Source organism: Vombatus ursinus, unplaced genomic scaffold (assembly GCF_900497805.2).
Source record: "Vombatus ursinus unplaced genomic scaffold, bare-nosed wombat genome assembly UNPS02014959.1, whole genome shotgun sequence".
Classification (NCBI taxonomy): domain Eukaryota; kingdom Metazoa; phylum Chordata; class Mammalia; order Diprotodontia; family Vombatidae; genus Vombatus; species Vombatus ursinus.
Window position 1 is genome coordinate 2,025,759 of NW_020954737.1, and position 20,887 is coordinate 2,046,645.

At 37.6% G+C, this 20,887-nt stretch overlaps 1 protein-coding gene and 1 pseudogene across 3 annotated transcripts in view; one reads left to right on the forward strand and one right to left on the reverse strand.

The window, feature by feature from the left end:
• CD86 (CD86 molecule) overlaps positions 1-20,887 on the forward strand; it is a 162,944-nt gene that overhangs the window by 92,778 nt on the left and 49,279 nt on the right. The window lies entirely within an intron of this gene.
• Positions 18,650-19,633, reverse strand: LOC114030490 (annotated as a pseudogene).

Genomic DNA, 20,887 nt, shown 5'->3' on the forward strand with positions numbered 1-20,887 from the left:
CGTGGGCAATGAGTAAACAAAGGAGTTTTTTGAGTAGGAGAGTGACCTGTTCTTTAGGAAATCACTTTGGCAGCTGTGTGGAGGATAGATTCACAAGGAGAGAAACTTGAAATCAGGATAGGAAAATTGGCAATAAACCAGATAAGAGATGATGGAGACATGAATAAGGGTGGTGACTCTGTGAACAGAGAGAAGGGTTTGGATCTGAGAGATTTTGCGGATCTAGAAATAAGTTTTGGCAACTGATTGGTTATGTGGAGAGAGGAGGAATGAGGAGTCTAGGATTACATGGAGGTGGTTAGATCTCTGAGACTGGCAGGATGCTGGAGTCCTGGATAGGAACAAGGAAGTTCTAAAGAGAGGTGGGTTTGGGGGGAAATATAATGCAAATACCTTGGCTTCAGAAATTTTTGCTCCCAGCCAGTGGGAAAAAGCTAGACCTCTAACATCTGAAACTAGACTTAAACAAACAAATAAAAAGGGTCCTTGAAGTGAAAATTTTAAGGGCATGTGAGCCTCCTAGTCCCTATAATACGAAAACTTATTAAGTTTCTAAGAATGTTCCTCTAGAAACATGGAACTGAGAGGTTTTTTTTTTCTTTAACTTGTCACTCAGGAAATTGTGGGACTTTTCCTTTAAATCACCTGGGGTGCTGATCATGAAAATCTATGATTCTGCACAATTATGACTAAAAATTTAAAGCCAGAGACCAGAAATACAAAATTTTAATTTTTTTCACAGCAATTTCTTATGTATGTACAGAAATGGGGCATCATGAGTAAGTGTAAGTTTTTGACTGAACTCAATGCTATTATTTTCTGCCAAACAAAAATACTTGGTATAATAGTTTTCGAACTGGAAGGAACTTCTGAGGCCATTCTATCCATCTCCCTGCTTTGTTACAGTTGAGGAATCTGAAGCCCAGGGAGGTTAGGTGACTTGCCTGACCTCAAGTAGCATAAGAGGTGAGATTTGAACTCAGGTCTTCAGAGGACCTGCTCTTGCCCTGTTATCGTGTTATATTCTAGACTTAGTTGCTTTATCAGAAATCAGTTTCCTGCTTGGTAGTAGGAGAGCTCTAGCACCATAACTTTAAAGTGGGTGTAGGGGGCAAAAACCCATTGCAAATAACTTAAGGAGATTGTTGTCAGAGGTAATGCAACAAGCCTGTTATCAAAACTGGGTGAATCATTGGTTGGATGTGAGCAGCTATTGACTCCACGGTACCAGAAATGGTCCACTAGGTGGCGCCATGGTGCACCAAGTGCACGGCCATAGTTCAAATCTGACCTCAGACACTTGCTGACTGGGTGACGCTGGGCAAGTCACTTAACCCTGATTGTCTCAGTTTCCTCATCTATAAAATGAGCTGGGGAAGGCAATGGTAACCCACTCCAGTATCCTTGCCAAGAAAACCCCTAATGGGATCAGGAAGAGTTGGCAATGACTGAAAACAACTGAATAACACGACAAAACTAATTACATTGAGATACAGTTGTCATAATGTTTTAAAAAACAAGTTCACACATCCCAAGCTAAGGTCCCTGCTCTAGTCTAACCCCCTCATTTTACAAATCAGGATATTGAGGGCTAGAGTGGGGCAGCGAGTTACTTAAAGTCACAGAATAAGTTGGTAAGTCAGAGTTAGACCCCTTCCTTCCTCCCATTGTGGCTATTCTCAAACACTGTTTTCTCTCCTTTCTCATCTATTCTCACAGCTTTAATCAATCACTACCTCCATATGGATGGTTTCCAAATATGCTTTCATTTAGTCATTTTATACCTATTAAGTATCTCTTATGTGACACTGTTGTTAGGCACAGGAAAATACAAAGATGGTCCTGTTTTCTTTCCCCCCTCCACCTTCTTCTCTTCCTCTTTCCTCTCCTATTCCATCTCTTTCCCCCTTCTCTTCCTTTTCCTCCTCTTCTTCTTTTTTGAAGGATCAAAGATTTGTAACTGGAAGGAATCTCAGAAGTCACAGAGGCTTACAATCCAACAATCCCTCTCCAGCCTAAATGGCTGAGCTCCAGTCTCATGATGCTGTCCTTTCCCCGGAGACGCCCAGCCTCAAGGAGTTAAGCTGCAATGAGCATCACCTAAGTTAAGACCATCATAAGCTCTGTTTCAGGCCACCCACCGTGTACCTCCTGTTAACTCCTCCCAGTTTTGTGCTGACTGGCTAAGGATCACAGAGTCAGGGAATCTTACTTCGCACATGTGATAACTGAGGAGTAACCTGGTTTGTGCCCGGATGAGCCAAAATGACCTGTTAGAGTTGCAGGATCATAGTTCGAGAGCTTAAATTATCCTGTCCATTCTCATCATTTTACAGATGAGAAAACTGAGGCAGTGTTGGTCAGTTGAAAGAGCACCAACTGCAATCAGAGGACTCAGCCATCCTACATCTGATGCTTCCTCTGCCTATGTAACCTTAGGCAAGACACTTAACTTTCCTGGGCCTCGGTTTCCTCATCTCTACGATGGAGGGGTTGGGCTGGGTAGTCTCTGTGGTACCTTTCAGCTCTAGATTTAGGATCCTTTTAAAAGATTAAGTGAATTGCCCACATTCACGCAGGGATTAATTGTAGGACTGGGCTTTGAATTCTTGGGGCCTAGAATCCCTAGGATCCCAAGTTCAGCGCTCTTTCAATTATATTCTGTTTCCTCCCTGGACCTCACTTTTCTTATTTTTTTTTAAAATTAATTAATTAATTAATTTTTAGTTTGCAACATTCACTTTAATAAGATTTTGAGTTTTAAATTTTCTCCCCATTCCCAGGACGGTGTACAATCTGACTTGGGTTTTACCTATACATTCATATTAGGTATATTTTCACATTAGTCATGATATAAAGATGAATTAGAACTCATGGAAGGAACCATGAGGTAGAAGAAACAAAACAAAACAACAAAAGAAAGAAGAGCAAATAGTTTGCTTCCATCTGCATTCAGACTCCACAGTTCTTTCTCTGCGTGTGGATAGCATTTTCCATCATGAGTCTTTTGGAGTTTTCTTAGATCCCTTCATTGCTGAGAAGAGCTAAGTCTATCAAAGTCAGTCATTGCACAGTGTGGATGTTACTGTGCGCAATGTTCTCCTGGTTCTGCTCTATTCACTCAGCATCAGTTCATATATGTCTTTCCAGGTTTTTCCAAAGTCCCCCTGCTCATCATTTCTTAAGCACAATAGTATTCCATTACGTTCATATACTACAATTTGTTTAGCCATTCCCCGATTGATGGGCATCCCCTTAATTTCCAATTCTTTGCCACCACAAAAAGAGCTGCTATAAATATTTTTGTACATGCATTTTTGTAAAATGCACCAAAAGGCCATAGTGCTTACCATCAGAATGAGGACTAACATGTGACTTCAGGGGCCCATCCCAAAGACCTCTGTCTTATGATGAGAGGTCTAAACCTGACTTGATTTCAGCAGAGTACTTGATAAAGTCCCTTACTTTACCAGATGTAGATGTAATCACACTGTTTGGGTATCTAATGAACTGCCACAGAGAAGAGGTGCAAAACTAGGAGCAGTGGGGATAATTTTGCCATTTTCTCTGTCTGTCTCCCACCCCTAGAAGGCTCTTTCTCCTCATCTCTATTTCGTGACTTCCGTGGCTTCTTTTAAGTCCCAACTAAAATCTTATCTTCTACAGGGAGCTTTTCCCAAGCCCTCTTAATTCTGGTGTCTTCCTTTCTAAAAATTGCTTCCTACTTATCCTGTATATAGCTTTTTTGTACATATTTGTTTGCTTGTTGTCTCCCTCAATAGATTGTCAGCACATGAATGCATTGTTGGTGGAGTTGTGAACTGATCCAACCATTCTGGAGAGCAATTTGGAACTATGCCCAAAGGGCTATAAAATGTGCATACCGTTTGACCCAGCAATACCACTTCCAGGGCTATATCCCAAAGAGATCATAAAAAAGGGAAAAGGACCCACATGTACAAAAATATTCATAGCAGCTCTTTTTGTGGTGGCAATGAATTGAAAATTGAGGGGATGACCATCAATTGGGGAATGGTTGAACAAGTTATGGTATATGAATGTAATGGAATTCTATTGCACTATAAGAAATGATGAGCAGGCAGATTTCAGAAAAACCTGGAAAAGCTTACGTGACCTGATGCTGAGTGAAGTGAGTAGAACCAGGATTACATTGTAGACAGTAACAGCAACATTGTGTGGTGATCAATTTTGATAGACTTAGCTCTTCTCAACAATACAAGGATCTAAGACAACTCCAAAGGACTCATGATGAAAATGCTATCCACATCCAGAGAAAGAACTATGGAGTCTGAATACAGATCACAGCATACTATTTTCTCTCTATTTTTTTGTTTGTTTGTTTTTTTCCTTCCCGTGATTTTCCCCTTTTGTTCTGATTCTTCTTTCACAACATGACTAATGAGGAAATAAGTTTAATATGATTGTACATGTATAGCTTATATCAGATAGCTTGCCATCTAGGGGAGGGGGGGAGGGAGAGAGAAAAAAATCTGGAATTCATTCTTATAACAGTTAATGTTGAAAACTAAAAAAATAAATATTTTTAAGAAATAGATTGGCAGCTCCTTGAGGACAGGATCTGTCTTTTGCTTCTTTCTGTATCCCTAGAGCTTTGTACAATGCCTGGCAGGCACATAGTAGGTGCTTCACATAATAAATATATGCTTTCTGTAATAAATATTTATGGACTGACTGAGAGTTATAGAAAAGCAGATTTATGTTTGATGTAAGGAAGAACTTCCTAAAAATTAGAGTCATATAAAAGTGAATCATAGAATTAGATGGGACTCTAGAGATCATCAGGTCCAATCCCTTTGTTTTACAGATGAGGAAACTGAATCCCAGAGAGTTTAAGTGACTTGGCCAGAGTCACACAAGCTGGAACATTGGGTCCAAATTGATGTTCAACAATGAGTAACTGTTTATTGAGTACCTACTGTATACTTGGGTCTGGGAAGAGGAGGGGAAAACAAAAGTGAATAAGAAATGATCCTTGACCTTAAAGACCTTATATTCTATAGGAGAGAGATAATATAGGCAGCTAAGTGGCATAGTAGATAGAGCACTGGATCTGGAGTCAGGAAGATTTGAGTTCAAATCCTGCCTCAGATGCTTCCTAGCTGTATGACCCTGGACAAGCTACTTAACTGCTGTCTGCCGCAGTTTCCTTAACTGTAAAATGGAAATAATAATAGCACCTACTTTCCAGGTAGGTGTTGTGCGAATCAAATGAGGTAATATTTCTAAAGTGCTTTGCAAACCTTAAAGCACCATGTCAGTGCTAGTTATTATTATTATAATAATACACAGCTATAATACAAGTCACAATAAAATAAATGACAAAAAAAGGTGCAGATGAATGCAACAGATTTTCAGATGAGGTGTCTTTTTGGCTAGGGAATCAGGAAAGGCTTCATAGAAGAAGTGGCAATTGACCTAAGCCTCAAGATGGTCTTTCAGGTTCTTTAGTGCTGAGATACCAGAATCAAGATGCAAAATTAGTTTGAAATGCTGGAATACTGGGTCCAGATTAAGAAGGAAGAGTGATGAAAAGACCAGTTTGAAGGATATTGCTAAGGCATAATTAGCAAGACTCGAGTGAATTATTGGACGTGCTCAGGCTACTGAAAGAGTCCCGTAATTGGTTACAAGTCTCTTCACAAAGCTGCTAAATTAATTTTCCTATTGCACATCTGACTTTGCCACTCCCTTGTCAACAATCTTTCTGTCTCTCCTATAGGATCGAAAACAAACTTGTTAATCTTCCCCAATCTGGCTTCTAGCTGTGCGACCCTGGACAACTCACTTAACCTATGTTTGCCTTAGTTTCCTCATCTGTAAAATGGAGATAACAATAGCACTTATATCCCAGGGTTATTGTGAGGATTAAATGAGATAATATTTGTAAAACAACACAATGTCTGGCACATTGTAGGTGCTATATAAATGTTAACTATTGTTATTATTATTTCTTTCCTTTCTGTACTTTTCATTCCTCCTTCCTCACTCAAACTGGAGACTAGTTATTATTTGATCATGTCACATACTCTCTTGTTCCCATGCATTCAGCAGGTCATATCCTGTTTTTGGAACACACTCTCTTCTCATCTTTACCTTCCAAAATTCTTCTTTTCCTTATGTCCCAGCTCAGGTGCCATATCCTCCATATCCTTGATTCCCCTTTATGAAATTTATCTTTCCTTCAAGTTTCTTTCATAGCAATAGTCTGGGTTTCTTTTTTGTTCTCAATATATTCTACCTTGTCTCTTAATCATTTGTACATATGCTATTTTCAGAATATTAAACTGTAAACTCCCTAAGGGCAAGAACATATTAGTGTTTATATGAGAATTTGTTTACTCCATTGGACAAGAGGGGATCTAATCCTGAATGCTGTGAAAGAAGTGAGTTGATAAATTTTTCCTCCCTAGAGTCCAAAATGCCTGGAGATTCTAGATCCTGGGGATGAAGATGAATAAAGATTTCACTCTAATCCTTCAAATGCAGCCACATGAACCTCCTTTAGCCTGTTCTCTAAATGAGAAAGACTGTAGGAAGAGCCACAGGAATCTCAATTGGAATGTTTGGGAGTTTTCCTTTGGCTGACCAAATTCCCATGGCCAAAATCATATGAATGAGAAAGTCAGAAAGCTACTTGTCCTACAAATTGAGGAAGCAGGCAGCCGAGAGGGAGCTGGAAACTACTGTGATGAAGACATTGTCAAATGCTGCTGTTTCACATGACCTTTTGGAAACGATCATGCCTCTTCAATGCATCTAGTGAGTGATATAGAGAAACTGACTACTTCTGAAATACCTTCACATTTTTAAGTGGGCACATGGATATATTGAGCCAAAAAGTTTCACCAGGATTCCTTTATTCTCCTTTAGTTCCTAGCCCAGTTTAGTATAATGAAAAAAAAAAGCATTGAACTTGAAATCAGAACATCTGATTAAAATAAAACATCATTGCTCCAATTGAGCATGATGAGGGCCTGGCATTTGTGGGCACTTAGGAAATGCTTATTGATTTATTGACAAACTTTCAAAACATCTCCTTCCTTCTAGTTGCCACATTTTTATTAATAACACCATTGCTCACTAAATCAAAGTTCAAGGATTTCAATGGATTTCGATTCTGCCAGGATTCTGTTAGCTGGGTTTTGATATTATGATACCACTGATGAGATAATACTATACTCATCCAAGCCACATTTTCTTCCTTCTCCTTTTTGTGGAATTTCCATGTGGAAATTCTACATCGCCATTTTCCCTTTTCAAGTTAGCAGATTTTTCTCACGTCCTTTGCCCCTTACTAGAGGAAGCTTGGAATTCATTTTATTAAGTTATTTTTTTTTAATCAACAAAAATCCACCCACTCTTCCTCCTTCTCCCTCCCCCCCCCCACATTGAGGAAGAGAGGAAAACAAAACCTATGTTACAAACATGTACAATTAAACAGAACAAATTCCTGTATTGGCCAAGTCTGTCTATCTGTCTACCATCTATCTATCTATCTCCCTCCATTTCTCTCTGTATATATATATATAAAAAATATTATATTATATACATACATACACACATATATTATATACATATATACACACATATATCCATATATCCATCTATATCTATATAGACATACATTATATCAATTTGCATTCTGACACGATCAGCTCTTTGTTAGGAAGTGGGTAGCTTGATTTGTCATGAGTCCTCTGGAATGGCGGTAGGTCATTGTATTGATGAAAGTTTGGAATTCATTTTTACAGATGTTGATAAAATATACCCCTGTTCTTAGCTGCTACACATATATAGCACTCTGCACTGTTAAGCCTCAAAGGGAGGATTAGTTTCACCCCTACAACCCTCATCCCACCCTTTCTCCCACTCTACACATATAAATAGCTGTCTAGCCTCATATACTTTATGTGAGGTACCACCTAAATATAGTGAGGTTGCTAATGAGTCAGACTTAGCTTGCCTTTTCACTAAATGCCCCTGCAGACTATAGAGTCAAGCTAGGACTGACATGCCTTCATCATGGCATAAGGGCATACTCAGAGGCTTCAGGGATATCTAGGGCTCTTTGTGCCTACACAGCAAACTGTACTATAATAGATGTGGACTGGTGGTGCATGTATGACACCCATAGGTGCTTCTTGGGTGTCAGCTATTTCCCTCTATCCCATAGTGCTATTGTGGGTAGTTGGTTTTTGTCCTTTTTTCTGTTGTGGGTACAAGGTTATTAGAAGGTTGAATAATGGATTATGTATTCCTATCTGACCTTGGTGTGAAAGATGAATTGATAGGACAAGTGTGTGGGTAGGGGAAATTCTGTCGCTTGTAAAATTATAATTGTATATGGTTTGTAGGAAAAACTTAGCCAGATTACTTTAGCTATTGCTACCTCTACAGAGTAGAGTGAATAATATGAGAGACAGAAGCAAACATATAACGATACTGCAAGATTCCTGGTTGTTGTTTCAATCGTGTCAGATTCTCCTGTTACTTCATTATGTTTTCACCTTTCAGTTCTTCTTATTTTGTGTGCAATGCAATATTACTCTTAATATGCTGAAAGCTATTATTATAATATTAACCAGAGAATTATCATTTTCCTTTAAATACTGACTTTAAAAGGTTTGCTCAATTCTTACATGTGAAGTTATTATATTCAGGGGTCAGATTTATTTCTAGCATAACAGATCAGTAAACTTATAATGAAAGCTAGTGTAAAGATAGAACTCATCTAGCAAAAATTAATTTTAAAGCAAGCTTTAATGACCTCATACATTTTATTAATTGAGAGTTACCTACAGTGAGTTTAAGTCACTCTAAAATAACCAGTAGGTGTATATATGGAAGTAGTGGAGGGAAAACCAAGAAAGAAATTCAATTGAAATAGATTGTGAAAAGATGAAATTGTAAAGGCAACAAATAATGAAAAAAATGGAAAAGATCTGCCAAGGTTTCTATAAAATACTATTCTCTCTCTCAATGACCCATGTAATCTAATTTCACTTAAACAAGTTCAATTCAATTCAACAAACATTTGTTGAGTGCCCATTATGTGCAAAGCACCATGCTAGGTGCTAGAGCTATAAAGGCAAAATGGAATACAGCCCCTATCCTCAAAGAGCTTACATTCTCTGGGAGGTATAACATGTAGGCAGATAAGTACACACAAGATAATTTGAGAAGGGAAAGAATGCTAACAACCTAAAAGGATCAGAAAAGGCTTCCTATAGGAAGTTGTGGCTGAGCAGAGCTTTGAAGGGGGCTAAGGATTCTAAGAAGTAGAAGAGAGGAGGCAGTGCATTCCAGGCAGGGGAAGAGCCCATGCAAAGTCATGGAGACAGGAGAAGGAATGCTAAGTTTGAAGAATTTCAAGCCAGTTGGCCATTTTGTCTGGAATACTATGTCAATGGGTGTACTGGGAAATAAGACTGGAGTCAGGATGGGTAAGGTTTTAAGTAGCTTACTGAAGAGTTTTGTTGTTGTTTAGTCATTTCAGTTGTGTTTGACTCTTCATGAACCCATTTGGGGTTTTCTTGGCAAAGATAATGGTGTCTTTTGCCATTTCCTTCTCCAGCTCATTTTATAGATGAGGAAACTGAGGCAGACAAGGTTACCATTGAAGCTTATTGAGCAGGGGAGTGACATATAAGGTGTTTTAGGAATATTATTTTGGTGGCTGTATGATGGATGGATTGGATAGGAGTTACCCTAAAAAGCAGAGAGCCCTGTTAGGAAGATATTACAATATCCTGGGCAAGAGGTGATAAGGACCTGAACTAATATCATTTCCTCACACAGTCGTTGATGTGGTCATATGAGGAAGTGGGAATAGCATTGAAGTAAACAAATACAGGAAGAACAAATGGACCAGACCAAATATAGACAGATAATGTCTGTGCTGGAGGCAAGACAATTTTGAGGACATTGAGGAATTGAGTCTCAGTGTATTTGAAAGATGGGAAAATATAAAATGACTGGGAAAAAAAAATCACAGAATGTTATTACTACCTAAAAGAATTGATGAAGACCAGTAATGTCAAACTCAAATAGAAATGGAGCTGGGTCATGTATCACTTAGAAAACCACAAATTATTATTATCTATGTTTTATTATATTTTTATTAATTTTGTTAAATATTTTCCTGGTTCTGGGGGTATTGGGGGTATTGCAGGCTATATGGCTAGTTGGGGTGAGTTTGACATCACCAATCAAGAAGATATAAATACCTATTGACCCATTTGCTCATATTCTCATCTCTAAAAATCTTTATGCAAATAATCTACACACATATCAAAGGCATCCACAATGAAAAAAGGGGAACAGAAAGGCTTTTGCATATTTTATTGTGGACCACATCTTTCTCACAATTGCCCAAACAATGCAGAACACATTAGATCCCATTGTGTTTTTTATAAATTAGCATTTAATTAGGTAGAGCAAAATGTAACTGTATAGGCTCTCCTTCAGCAAGATATCATTAAAGCACATATTAAGATCATGTAAGATTCCCAGATAGATTCAACAGTGAATCAAGGAGGTAACGATCATTTATTAAGTGCCCATTGTATACCAGGCACTAGGTAGATAGAGACCAAAATGGGACAGTACCTTCTCTGAAAAAGTTTGCATTCTATGAGGGAGGATTATATGGCATAATGGACACATGCTGGACCTGTATTCAGGAAGAGCCATGTCCAAAAACTACTTTTCAGACTTATTAAGCAAGTCACTAACTTCCCTGGGTCCAATTTTCTCATCAATAAAAAATGGCAGAGGGACTGGACGAGATAGTTATGATGCTAAGTATATATAAAATAAATGCAAGGCCATTTCTTTTTTGAGGGAAGGAGGAGGGGATAATTTACAACTCTTTTGAGAACTGTTTGTTCGTACACTTGACTACTTATGTACTGCGGAATGGCTTTTGGTCCCCTTCTAAAATGATTCCTTCAATGTTTTTAAGATGATATAGCCTCTAGCATGGATGCCCTTGGTGTGTCTGTTCTAGCTGCTCTTCACAACTTTGTCTGTCAAAGTGTTCTTTCTACTTGTCTGTAAAGCATAACAGGGTTTGGTGTGTTAGAATCCAAATTTGGTGGTTCCTCAGTCATTGGAGATAAAAATAAATGCTATAGAAGTGTTGACAATTTTTTCCATTTTATGTTATGTTTTCCTCTTATCAGTTTCACCTGCATTAAATAGTCTTGGTATGATGTGACCATTTGTTTTCGACCAAGTTTTCTTATTTTCACTTCCACTGTTTCCTTGCTGCTTTGTAATTTTTACCATCCTCTTCCACAGTGTTTTGCAAATGCAATCAGGTCTTGGCATCCATCACTCTCTGAGGCCACTGTGTGTTGGCTGAGGTGGACTCTGGGATCTTTTAGCCTTTTCCTTGTGGAAGCCATTTCGTGATGGTTAAACTTCTGCAGGAAATGGTGGTAACCAAGATCAATATCTTTGCCTTTAAATTTTCCTCTTTTTGGCATCAATGACTCATTTGGAAGTCAGGATATAGCTATTGTAACTCTTCATAGTGTTTTCTTCTGACCTTTAGGCTTTCCTTTGATTAGATTTTAACTCTGACCTTTACTATAAGTGAATGCATCTAGACAGCTGATGATCATATGATTCCCACATCAGTAACTACTAATTTATTGTTAAAAATAATTGTTAAATAATTGTTAAAAACAATTAATTTCATTTTTTTTTGTTTAGTCTTTACCACATTCACTACCTTCTGACTTTCTTCTGGGGAATATCCATAATATATAATATGAAACTTCTGAGTTACTTACAGAGCTATCACCTCTTTTATGTCTCGAAAAATGAGTCATATTTTGTAATTTGTACTTTTACATTGAAATTATGAAACATAAATATATTTATTCCATCCAGAAGATTTGGTCAATTTTTCTGTAGTATTTCTCTATCTCTCATCCTCTGCAATAGATGTTGGCATGTAAACTGCACTTATCTTAGTTTCATAGATTTAGAGTAGAAAAGGTCGTCTAGTCTAACTCTCTCTTTACAAATGAGGAAAATGAGGCCGGACAAGTTGCCTAAAGTTACACTGAGAGTAAGTGGAAGAGTCTGCACTTGAAGCAAAAGCCTCTTCCTCTAAATCCAGCATTCTCCCCCTACCACATAGCCTTTCTGTGACAGTCTTTTTACTTATTACTCATCACGAACATTGCAATACAATTGTGTCCCGTGAAATGTTTTTATTGACTCTGAGTACAGGATAAAAACAACCAGGTCGACTGCTTTGTTTGTCTCTCTGAGGAGACACTGCAAGCCATCCTTCCATTTAGAAGCCTCTTTCTTTGGTTTTCTAGTTTCATTTATTGTGAAAATATCAAGAAGGATGTGATTCAATTTTCCAAATCCTATGTCAACTTATTTAAAAATTCATAATTTTCTACATCAGGAGTTAGGTTAATGTCTATAGATGGTCTAAGAACTAACTAATTTTAGCATACTCTGTCCCCTTTTCCACCACTCCATCATTGTCATTGTGAAATCAGAAAGGAGCTACATAGGTTTGAGCATCATTTTAAAGTTTTTCTTTAATTTTGGGGCTTCCATGGCCAGAGAATCCATCACCTAGTGGCCAGAGTGCTGGATTATTAGCTAGATTGGCCTTCCTACACAGACCCATTTTAGTGCTAGGACCATACCTGAAGCTCTTTCAGCATGTTAAAACCTGCCAGAGCCTATAATCTGCTGGCTCAACCTTCAAGAATCCAGGGTCTAAACATACTGTGGCATTTGAAAGTGATGGAAAAATTCCTGTGTAATAAGAAACAATTGGCCCCAGCTTCTGGGATACAAACTTGCTGTTTGACAAAAAATGCTGGGAAAACCAGAAAACAGCACGGCAGAAACTAGGTATAGACCAACATTTTACACTGTATACCAAGATATGGTCAAAATTGGTTCATGATTTAGATATAAAGTGTGATACATAAGCAAATTAGGAGAGCAAGGAATAGTTTATCTGTCAGACCTATGGTGAAGGGAAGAATTTTTGATCAAATAAGAAATAAAGAGCATCATGGGAAGTAAAATGGATAATTTTAATTATATTAAATTTAAAAAGTTTTGCAAAAACAAAACCAATGCAACCAAGATTAGAAGAAAAGCAGAAAGCTAGAAAACAATCTTTATAGCAAGTGTCTCTGATAAAGGCCTCATTTCTCAAGTATAGAGAGAACTGAGGAAATTTATAAGAATACAAGTCATTCCCCAATTGATAAATGGCCAAAGGATATGAACTGGCAATTTTCAGATGAAGAAATCTTATGAAGAAGTGCCCTAAATCACTTTTGATTAGAGAAAGGCAAATTAAAACAACTCTAAGGTACCACCTCCTACCTAGTAGATTGTCTAATATGACAGCAAAGGAAAATGACAAATGTTGGAGAGGATGTGGGAAAATTGAAACAATAATGTGCTATTGGTGGAGCTGTGAATTGATCCAACCATTCTGGAGAACAATTTGGAAATACGCTCAAAGGGTTATCAAACTGTGCTATACCCTTTGACCCAGCAATACCACTATTAGGTTTGTATCTCAAAGAGATCATAAAAAAGGGAAAAGGACCTATACATTCAAAAATATTTATAGCAGCCCCATTCATGGTGGCAAAATATTGGAAATTGAGGGGGATGTCCATCAGTTGAGGAATAGCTGAACAAGCTGTGGTATATGAATGTAATGGAATACTATTGTGCTATAAGAAATGATGAACAGTCAGAATTCAGAAAAACCTGGAAAAAGACTAGTACGAACTGATGCAAAATGAAATGAGCAGAACCAGGAAAACATTGTACACATGAAGAGTAACATTGTGTGATGATCAATTATGAATGACTAAGTTCTTCTCAGCAGCATGATGATTCAAGACAAGTACAAAGGACGCAGGAAGGAAAATGTTATCCATATCCACATAAAGAACTGATAGACACTGAATACAGAATGAAGCAAACTTTTTTCACTTACTTTATTCTTTTTTTTCTTACAAAGGTACCATTTATTACCTCACAAAATATTTTCTACATGAATAATTGTTTTTAAATTGCATTATTTTTAAACTGATAAGTCGTACATTAGATTTTGATTAGAAAAGCCCTCTTGGAAAAATACTTTGGTAGGTATCTTGAGATGATTTTTAAAAATCCTCTAAAACAATTTTAGGGGCTTGTAAACATTTCTTTCTATTAAAGTATAGTACAATAATTAATGCTACATTATATCAGCTGCATATGGAATCAGCACATGATTTATTATGATCCACTTAGAGAAAGTTACCATACCCCCAAAAAGCAAAATAAATAGTATTTAAAAAAATTCTCAAATGTTTATACTGTTCTGTCCAATTTACTAAAATGTTTCTATAAAATGATTGGAACACTTCTTTGAAAGTTTCATTATTTCATGTGGCTTGGACATCTTGAGTGACAAAACCTGAAAAATGATTATGCCCTGTTTTTTTGTTTGTTTTTTTTTGCTAAACCTTTTGCAAACAAACATTTTTTTTAAAAGATCATTTTAAAGACTTGACAGTTGAGCAAAGTGCACATAATTTATACATTTTACAAAGCATTAGACTTTCTTTTAAATCTGCAGTTTAGAATATTGGCAGACAAAAATATTTACATAAAAAAATTAAAAAGGGCATATTTCGGAACCTTGTAAGTAATGAAAATCTATACCAATAAAACATTGGCTAAAAAGCCCCCCATCAAACTTCCATTAACAAATTTTCCAGTTGTAAACTTTGTTGATAACTACTATCTGGGAAATTCAAATTGTTGAAAATTCACATTCTGTTGATCAGGTACCATTGTTAATGTTAATTCCAATAGAAGTTCCAGTTGTGCTACCAAAAAAATTTTTATAGAGCTAGAAAAAATAATAACAAAATTCAGCTGGAAGAACAAAAGGTCCAGAATATCAAGGCAATTAATGAAAAGAAATGCAAGGGAAGGTAGCCTAGCTGTACTAGATCTTAAATTGTATTATAAAGCAGCAATCATGAAAACTACTTGGTTCTGGCTAAGAACTAGAGGGGTGGATCAGTGGAATAGGTTAGGTACACAAGACACAATGGTCAATGACTGTAGTAATCTACTGTTTGATAAACCGAAAGACTCCAGCTTCTGGGATAAGAACTCAACTATTTAACAAAAACTGCTGGGAAAACTGGAAAACAGTGTGGCAGAAACTAGGCATAGACCAACATCTTAAACCATATACCAAGATAAAGTCAAAATAGGTACACGATTTAGATAGAAAGGCTGATACTATAAGCAAACTACCTGTCAGATCTATGGAGAAGGGAAGAATTTATGACCAGACAAGAGACAGAGAACATTATGAAAAACAAAATAAGTGATTTTGATTACATTAAATTGAAAAGTTTTTGACAAATAAAGACAATGCAACCAAGGTTAGAAAGAAAGCATAAAGCTGGGAAACAATTTTTAAGCCAGTGTCTCTAATAAAAGCCTCATTTCTCAAATATAGAGAGAAGTGAGTCAAATTTATAAGAATACAGTCATTCCTCAATTGATAAATGGTGAAAGGATATGAACAGGAAGTTTTCAGATGAAGAAATTAAAGCTATCTATAGTCATATGAAAAAAATGCTCTAAATCACTATTGATTAGAGAAATGTAAATCAAAACAGCTCTGAGGTACCACCTCACTCTTAGAAGATTGGATAATATGACAGCAAAGAAAAATGATAAATGTTGGAGAGGACGTGGGAAAATTGGGACATTAATGCACTGTTAGTGGAGTTGTGAACTGATCCAACCATTCTGGAGAGCAATTTGGAACTATGCCCAAAGGGCTATAAAAATGTGCATACCCTTTGACCCAGCAATACCATTTCTAGGTCTGTATCCCAAAAAGATCATCAGTCTTGTATTTGAAGATCAAATTTTTCTGTTGAACTCTGGTCTTTTTATCAGTAAGGTTTGGAAGTCCCCTATTTTGCTGAATATCCATCTCCTCCCCTGAAAGATCATGCTCATTTTCGCTGGGTAGTTGATCCTTGGTTATAATCCAAGCTCCTTTGCCTTACAGATTATTATATTCCATGCCCTACAGTCTTGTAATGTAGAAGCTGCAAGGTCCTGTGTAATCCTAATTGTGGTTCCATGATATTTAAATTGTTTCTTTCTGGCTGCTTGCAGTATTTTCTCTTTGACCTGGTAATTTTGGAATTTGGCTACTATATTCCTTGGTGTTTTCAATTTGGGATTTCTTTCAGCAGGTGATTGGTGGATTCTTTCTATGTCTGTATTGCCCTCTGGTTCTAGAACCTCAGGGCAGTTTTCCTTTATGATTTCCTGAAAGATACTGTCCAGGCTCTTTTTTTCATCGTAATTTTCAGGTAGACCAATAATTTTTAAATTGTCTCTCCTGGATCAATTTTCCAGGTCAGTTGTTTTACCAATGAGGTATTTTACATTTTCATCTATTTTTTCATTCTTTTGTTTCTGTTTGACTGATTCTTGCTCTCTCATAGAGTCATTAGCTTTCATTTGCTAGATTCTAATTTTTAACAAATGGTTTTCTTCTCTTAGATTTTGTACCTCCTTCCGCATTTGTCCAATTATATTTTTAGGGACTTATTTTCTTCAGTGTACTTTTTTTTTTCAGTTGGCCAATTGTATTGTTCAAGGACTTATTTTCTACAGTTAATTTTTGTCCTTTCCCCAGACTATTGATGCTCTCTTGCATACCTCTCATTTTTTCTTCTACCTCTCTCATTTGACTTTTTAAATCTGTCTTGAGCTCTTCTAAGAAGGCTTTTTGGTCTCCAGATCAGTTCATATTCCCTTTTGAGGTTCCAGATGTGGGTTTGTTGACAATGTTGTCCTCTTCAGAATTTCTGATTTGATATTCACTGTTCTCATAATATGAATCTATTGTACATTTCTTTTTGCTCATGGTGTTTGCTTATTTCCTGGCCTTTAAAGAGACTGAGCTCTCCTGCTGGGGAGCAGAGGGCACTGATTCAAGCTTCTTGTGTTGGGAGCCTAGGGCATGGTCACTGTTTTTGTGTGCTGAGGTCTCCAATATTGGCAGTTGAAGGCTGTAGGGTTCTGGCAGCTTACCTGCTGTTGGGCTGGAATCAGCAATGCTGGAAATCTAGGGTAACTGTAGGTTGCCTGCTTTTCCTTTTCTTTCGCTTTCTTCAGCTCCTTTCAGATGGATGTTGCAGGGCGTTTAAACAGCTGGGGCACTTTGTAGTGTTGCTTCCCTTATTTTTGCTGAGGCACTGGGAGACAAGACCCTGTTGCTGCAGAATTCGGAGGCACCTGGAGGTTTTCCACACTGGTTTCCACCGGTTCCTCTGCCCCCCACCGAGGCCATGGGGGGGGGGTCCAGGTGTTGGTGTTTGCCTGCTCCACCACCTGGGTTTCAGGATCTCCTCCTGGTATGCTGGGGTGGGGCTTTCCGCTAGCTTGTTGGGATACCTCCTGTTCTCTACTGCTTCCCTTCCCCCAGGTCAAGAGGGGCCTCTCCCGTTAATCCCTCAAACTACCTGGACTACAGGACTGCAACACCCCATCTTTCTTCTGATTCAGCTGTTCGAGAGTTTTTCCTTGGGTGATATTTTCTGGGTTTTCAGAGGTTAATATGGGAGGGTAAGAGCAATTTACTTCTTACTCCACCATCTTGGCTCTTGGAAGCAGAACTCCCCGAAGAGATCACGAAGATGGGAAAAGGACCCACATGTACAAAAATATTTATAACAGCCCTATTTATGATGGCAAAATATTGGAAATTGAGGGGATGCCCATCAATTGGGGAATGGCTGAACAAGCTGTGGTACACAAATGTAATGGAACACTATTGTGCTATAAGAAATGATGAGCAGGTATACTTCAGAAAAACCTGGACTTATATGAATTGATGCTGAGTGAAGTGAGCAGAACCAGGAGAACATTGTACACAGTAGCAGCAACATTGTGCAATGACTAACTTTGATAGACTTAACTCTTTTCAGCAATGCAAGGATCTAAGACAGCTCCAAAAGTTGGAATGATGGAAAATACTATTCATATTTCATGATGGAAAATACTATTCATATCAAGAAAAAGAACCATGGATTCTGAATGTAGATCAAAGCATATTATTTGCTCTCTCTTTCTCTTTTTTTGTTTCTTCTTTCTAGGAGTTCCTCCCATTGGTTCTAATTCTTCTTTACAACATGACTAATGTGAAAATATGTTTAATATGAATGTATATGTAGAGCCTATATCAGATTGCATGCAGTCTTGGGGAGGGGGGAGGAGAGGGAGAGAGAGAAATTTAAAACTCAAAATCTTATGGAAGTGAATGTTGAAAAGTCAAAATTAATTAATTAATTAAAAAAGAAATTCCAATTGTGCGAGGAGCTTGCTTGAAGTCCTCTTATTTCCATTGATACCATCACCAGCATCTTATAAATAAAATCTTTAGTCTTTATGTTGCAACTCCTAGTTTTAAAAGTTTCATTTTTGACCTTTTAGTTCATAAAATTCCACATAAAAAGAAAATCCACTTAATTTTTAGATAACTCCATAAAATGTGTTTATCTTCTTTTTAGACACTTTTATGGGAGTAGAGATCTTTTCAAGTTTTTAATTCTTCTATCAAAGTTTTATTTTGATTTTCAAAGACTGCAACTAGATTTTCCATACACTTAAATTCTTTTTTTTTCTATGGCATTCTTGAGCAGCTTCTCTATTTTTCATCAATCTTACTTCTCTTTTCAACTGTGGGTCATCTGTTTTGGTTGTCTGAGATGTTATAGTGACTGGAGATGTCATCACTACTGTCTGTGGAATGTTAGTATTTGCTGGTGTGGTCCAAATCTGCTAAGTCTGCATATCTCTTGATGCAGTCTGTACAACCAGTTAGTTGCTAGGGACAATTATCTGCTGTCCATCAGATGTCTGTGCATACTGAAAAATTGTTGTTCATTGAGTATTGCCTGAATTTGTCATTGTTAATGCCTAACGCCCCTGTACTCCATCTGTGTTTGGACTGGCCAGTTATAATGTTCCATTTGGGGCAATGGCAATGTATTATCCAGTGTCAGTCTGGTAGATAGGAGCTGGGACAGACATAGATGTGACTGTTGAAACTCCAGGATTTTCTCCATCTCCCTTCCTATCTCTGGTGTGCTCTGAAGAAAGATGGTTCAAGATTTTTTTGGTAAGACTAGCGCTGTGCTAAAACACCCCGAGCTTTTTGTGAAGAGCCTATGCTATCAGATGAATCTTGAGAATTTTCACTATTCTGACCAAGGTGATACTTGCACTGTCTGTACTTGCAGGAGTGAGGGTGGGGTGTGTGTGTGTGTGTGTGTGTGTGTGTGTGTGTGTGTGTGTGTGTGTGTGAATTACTGTAGATGACTGAGCAGTCTGGATGAACCCCTAATTCTATTTGTTCTCCAGAAAGATGTCCACCTGTCACTGGTGCAGCTTCTCTTAGTGACATCTGTTGAGCAGTGTGAGAGATATGTACTGTTGTACCTGGTTGTGGTGCTTGCTCTGAACCGTTATTTTTGTGGAAATCTTCCATAATCAACTGAGGCCACCTCCTGACGTTGCTGTTGGGGTTCTCTGGAAGGGAACTTTCCCTCCCCTGAGAATCAAGTTCAGAGCTCAGCCTCTGTACCACCCACCCTTGGTGCGTCCGTGGGCGTCCCAGGCGGGTCAGGTCATCCTCCTCCCCGACAGCGCCACTTTATTCTTTATCGAGGTTTTTCTTTTAAACTTTTGATCTGTTTCTTCTTTCACAACTGCAACTAATATGGAGATGTTTTACATGATATCACATGGATAACTTATGTCAAATTGCCTACCATTGTTAGAAAGAGGGGAGAGGAGGGAGAAAAATTTGGAACTCAAAATCCTGTAAAACATGAATGCTAAAATTTGTCTTGACATGTAATTGGGGGAAAAAACCAAAATACTATTTTTAAAAAAATCAGTTGTGGGGCAGCTACGTAGAGGAATGGATAGAGAGCATCAGCCCTGGAGTCAGGAGGATTTGAGTTCAAATTCGGCAAGCTGTGTAATCCTGGGCAAGTCACTTAACCCCAATTGCCTCCAAAAAAAATTAACTGTCAGAAGCCTTATTGTTTTCATAGAGAACATATTAGACAAGACAAACTGGGGCTCAGGAGTCTTTCTCCTCCCACCCTACACAGTTCTGTCTCTATAGGGCTGTGTAGTGAGAAGAATACAGAACTAAAAGATAGGAGACCTAAACTGTAGTCCCAGCTCCGACACTTACCGGTTGTGTTTCCTTAGACACGTAACTAAAAATTGCATTGGGCCTTAGGTTCTTCTTACAAATGAGGAAGTTAATTTAGATGATCTCTAATTACTGTCATCTATAATTATTGTCAGCTCTATTTCTTGGTTGCTTGATCCTTGAAGGTTTGCTACATAATCGTATTGTTGATTTCTGAAAATTACTTTAATTTACTTCCTATTAGTGAGAAATGAAAGTGAATCATCTACTGAACCTGTCTAAAAAGTGATTCCTAATGAATTTGGTTGTTGGGTTTGGAACCAGTCACATATATATTTGCTATCTATTTGAGGCAGCACAAAGGTCTTAAGGATTCATTTATTCATTCAAAAAAAGCATTTCTTAAGTACTTGTATGTTCAAGGCACCTATTAAACAAGGGGAATACAAAGACAAAATTAAAAAAAAAAAAACAACTGTCTTTATCCCAAAGGCTTTCTACTAAAGGAATACAACATTTAGACAGATAAACACAATACATTTTGAGAAGGGAGCGAGAGCACTGACAACTTAGAAA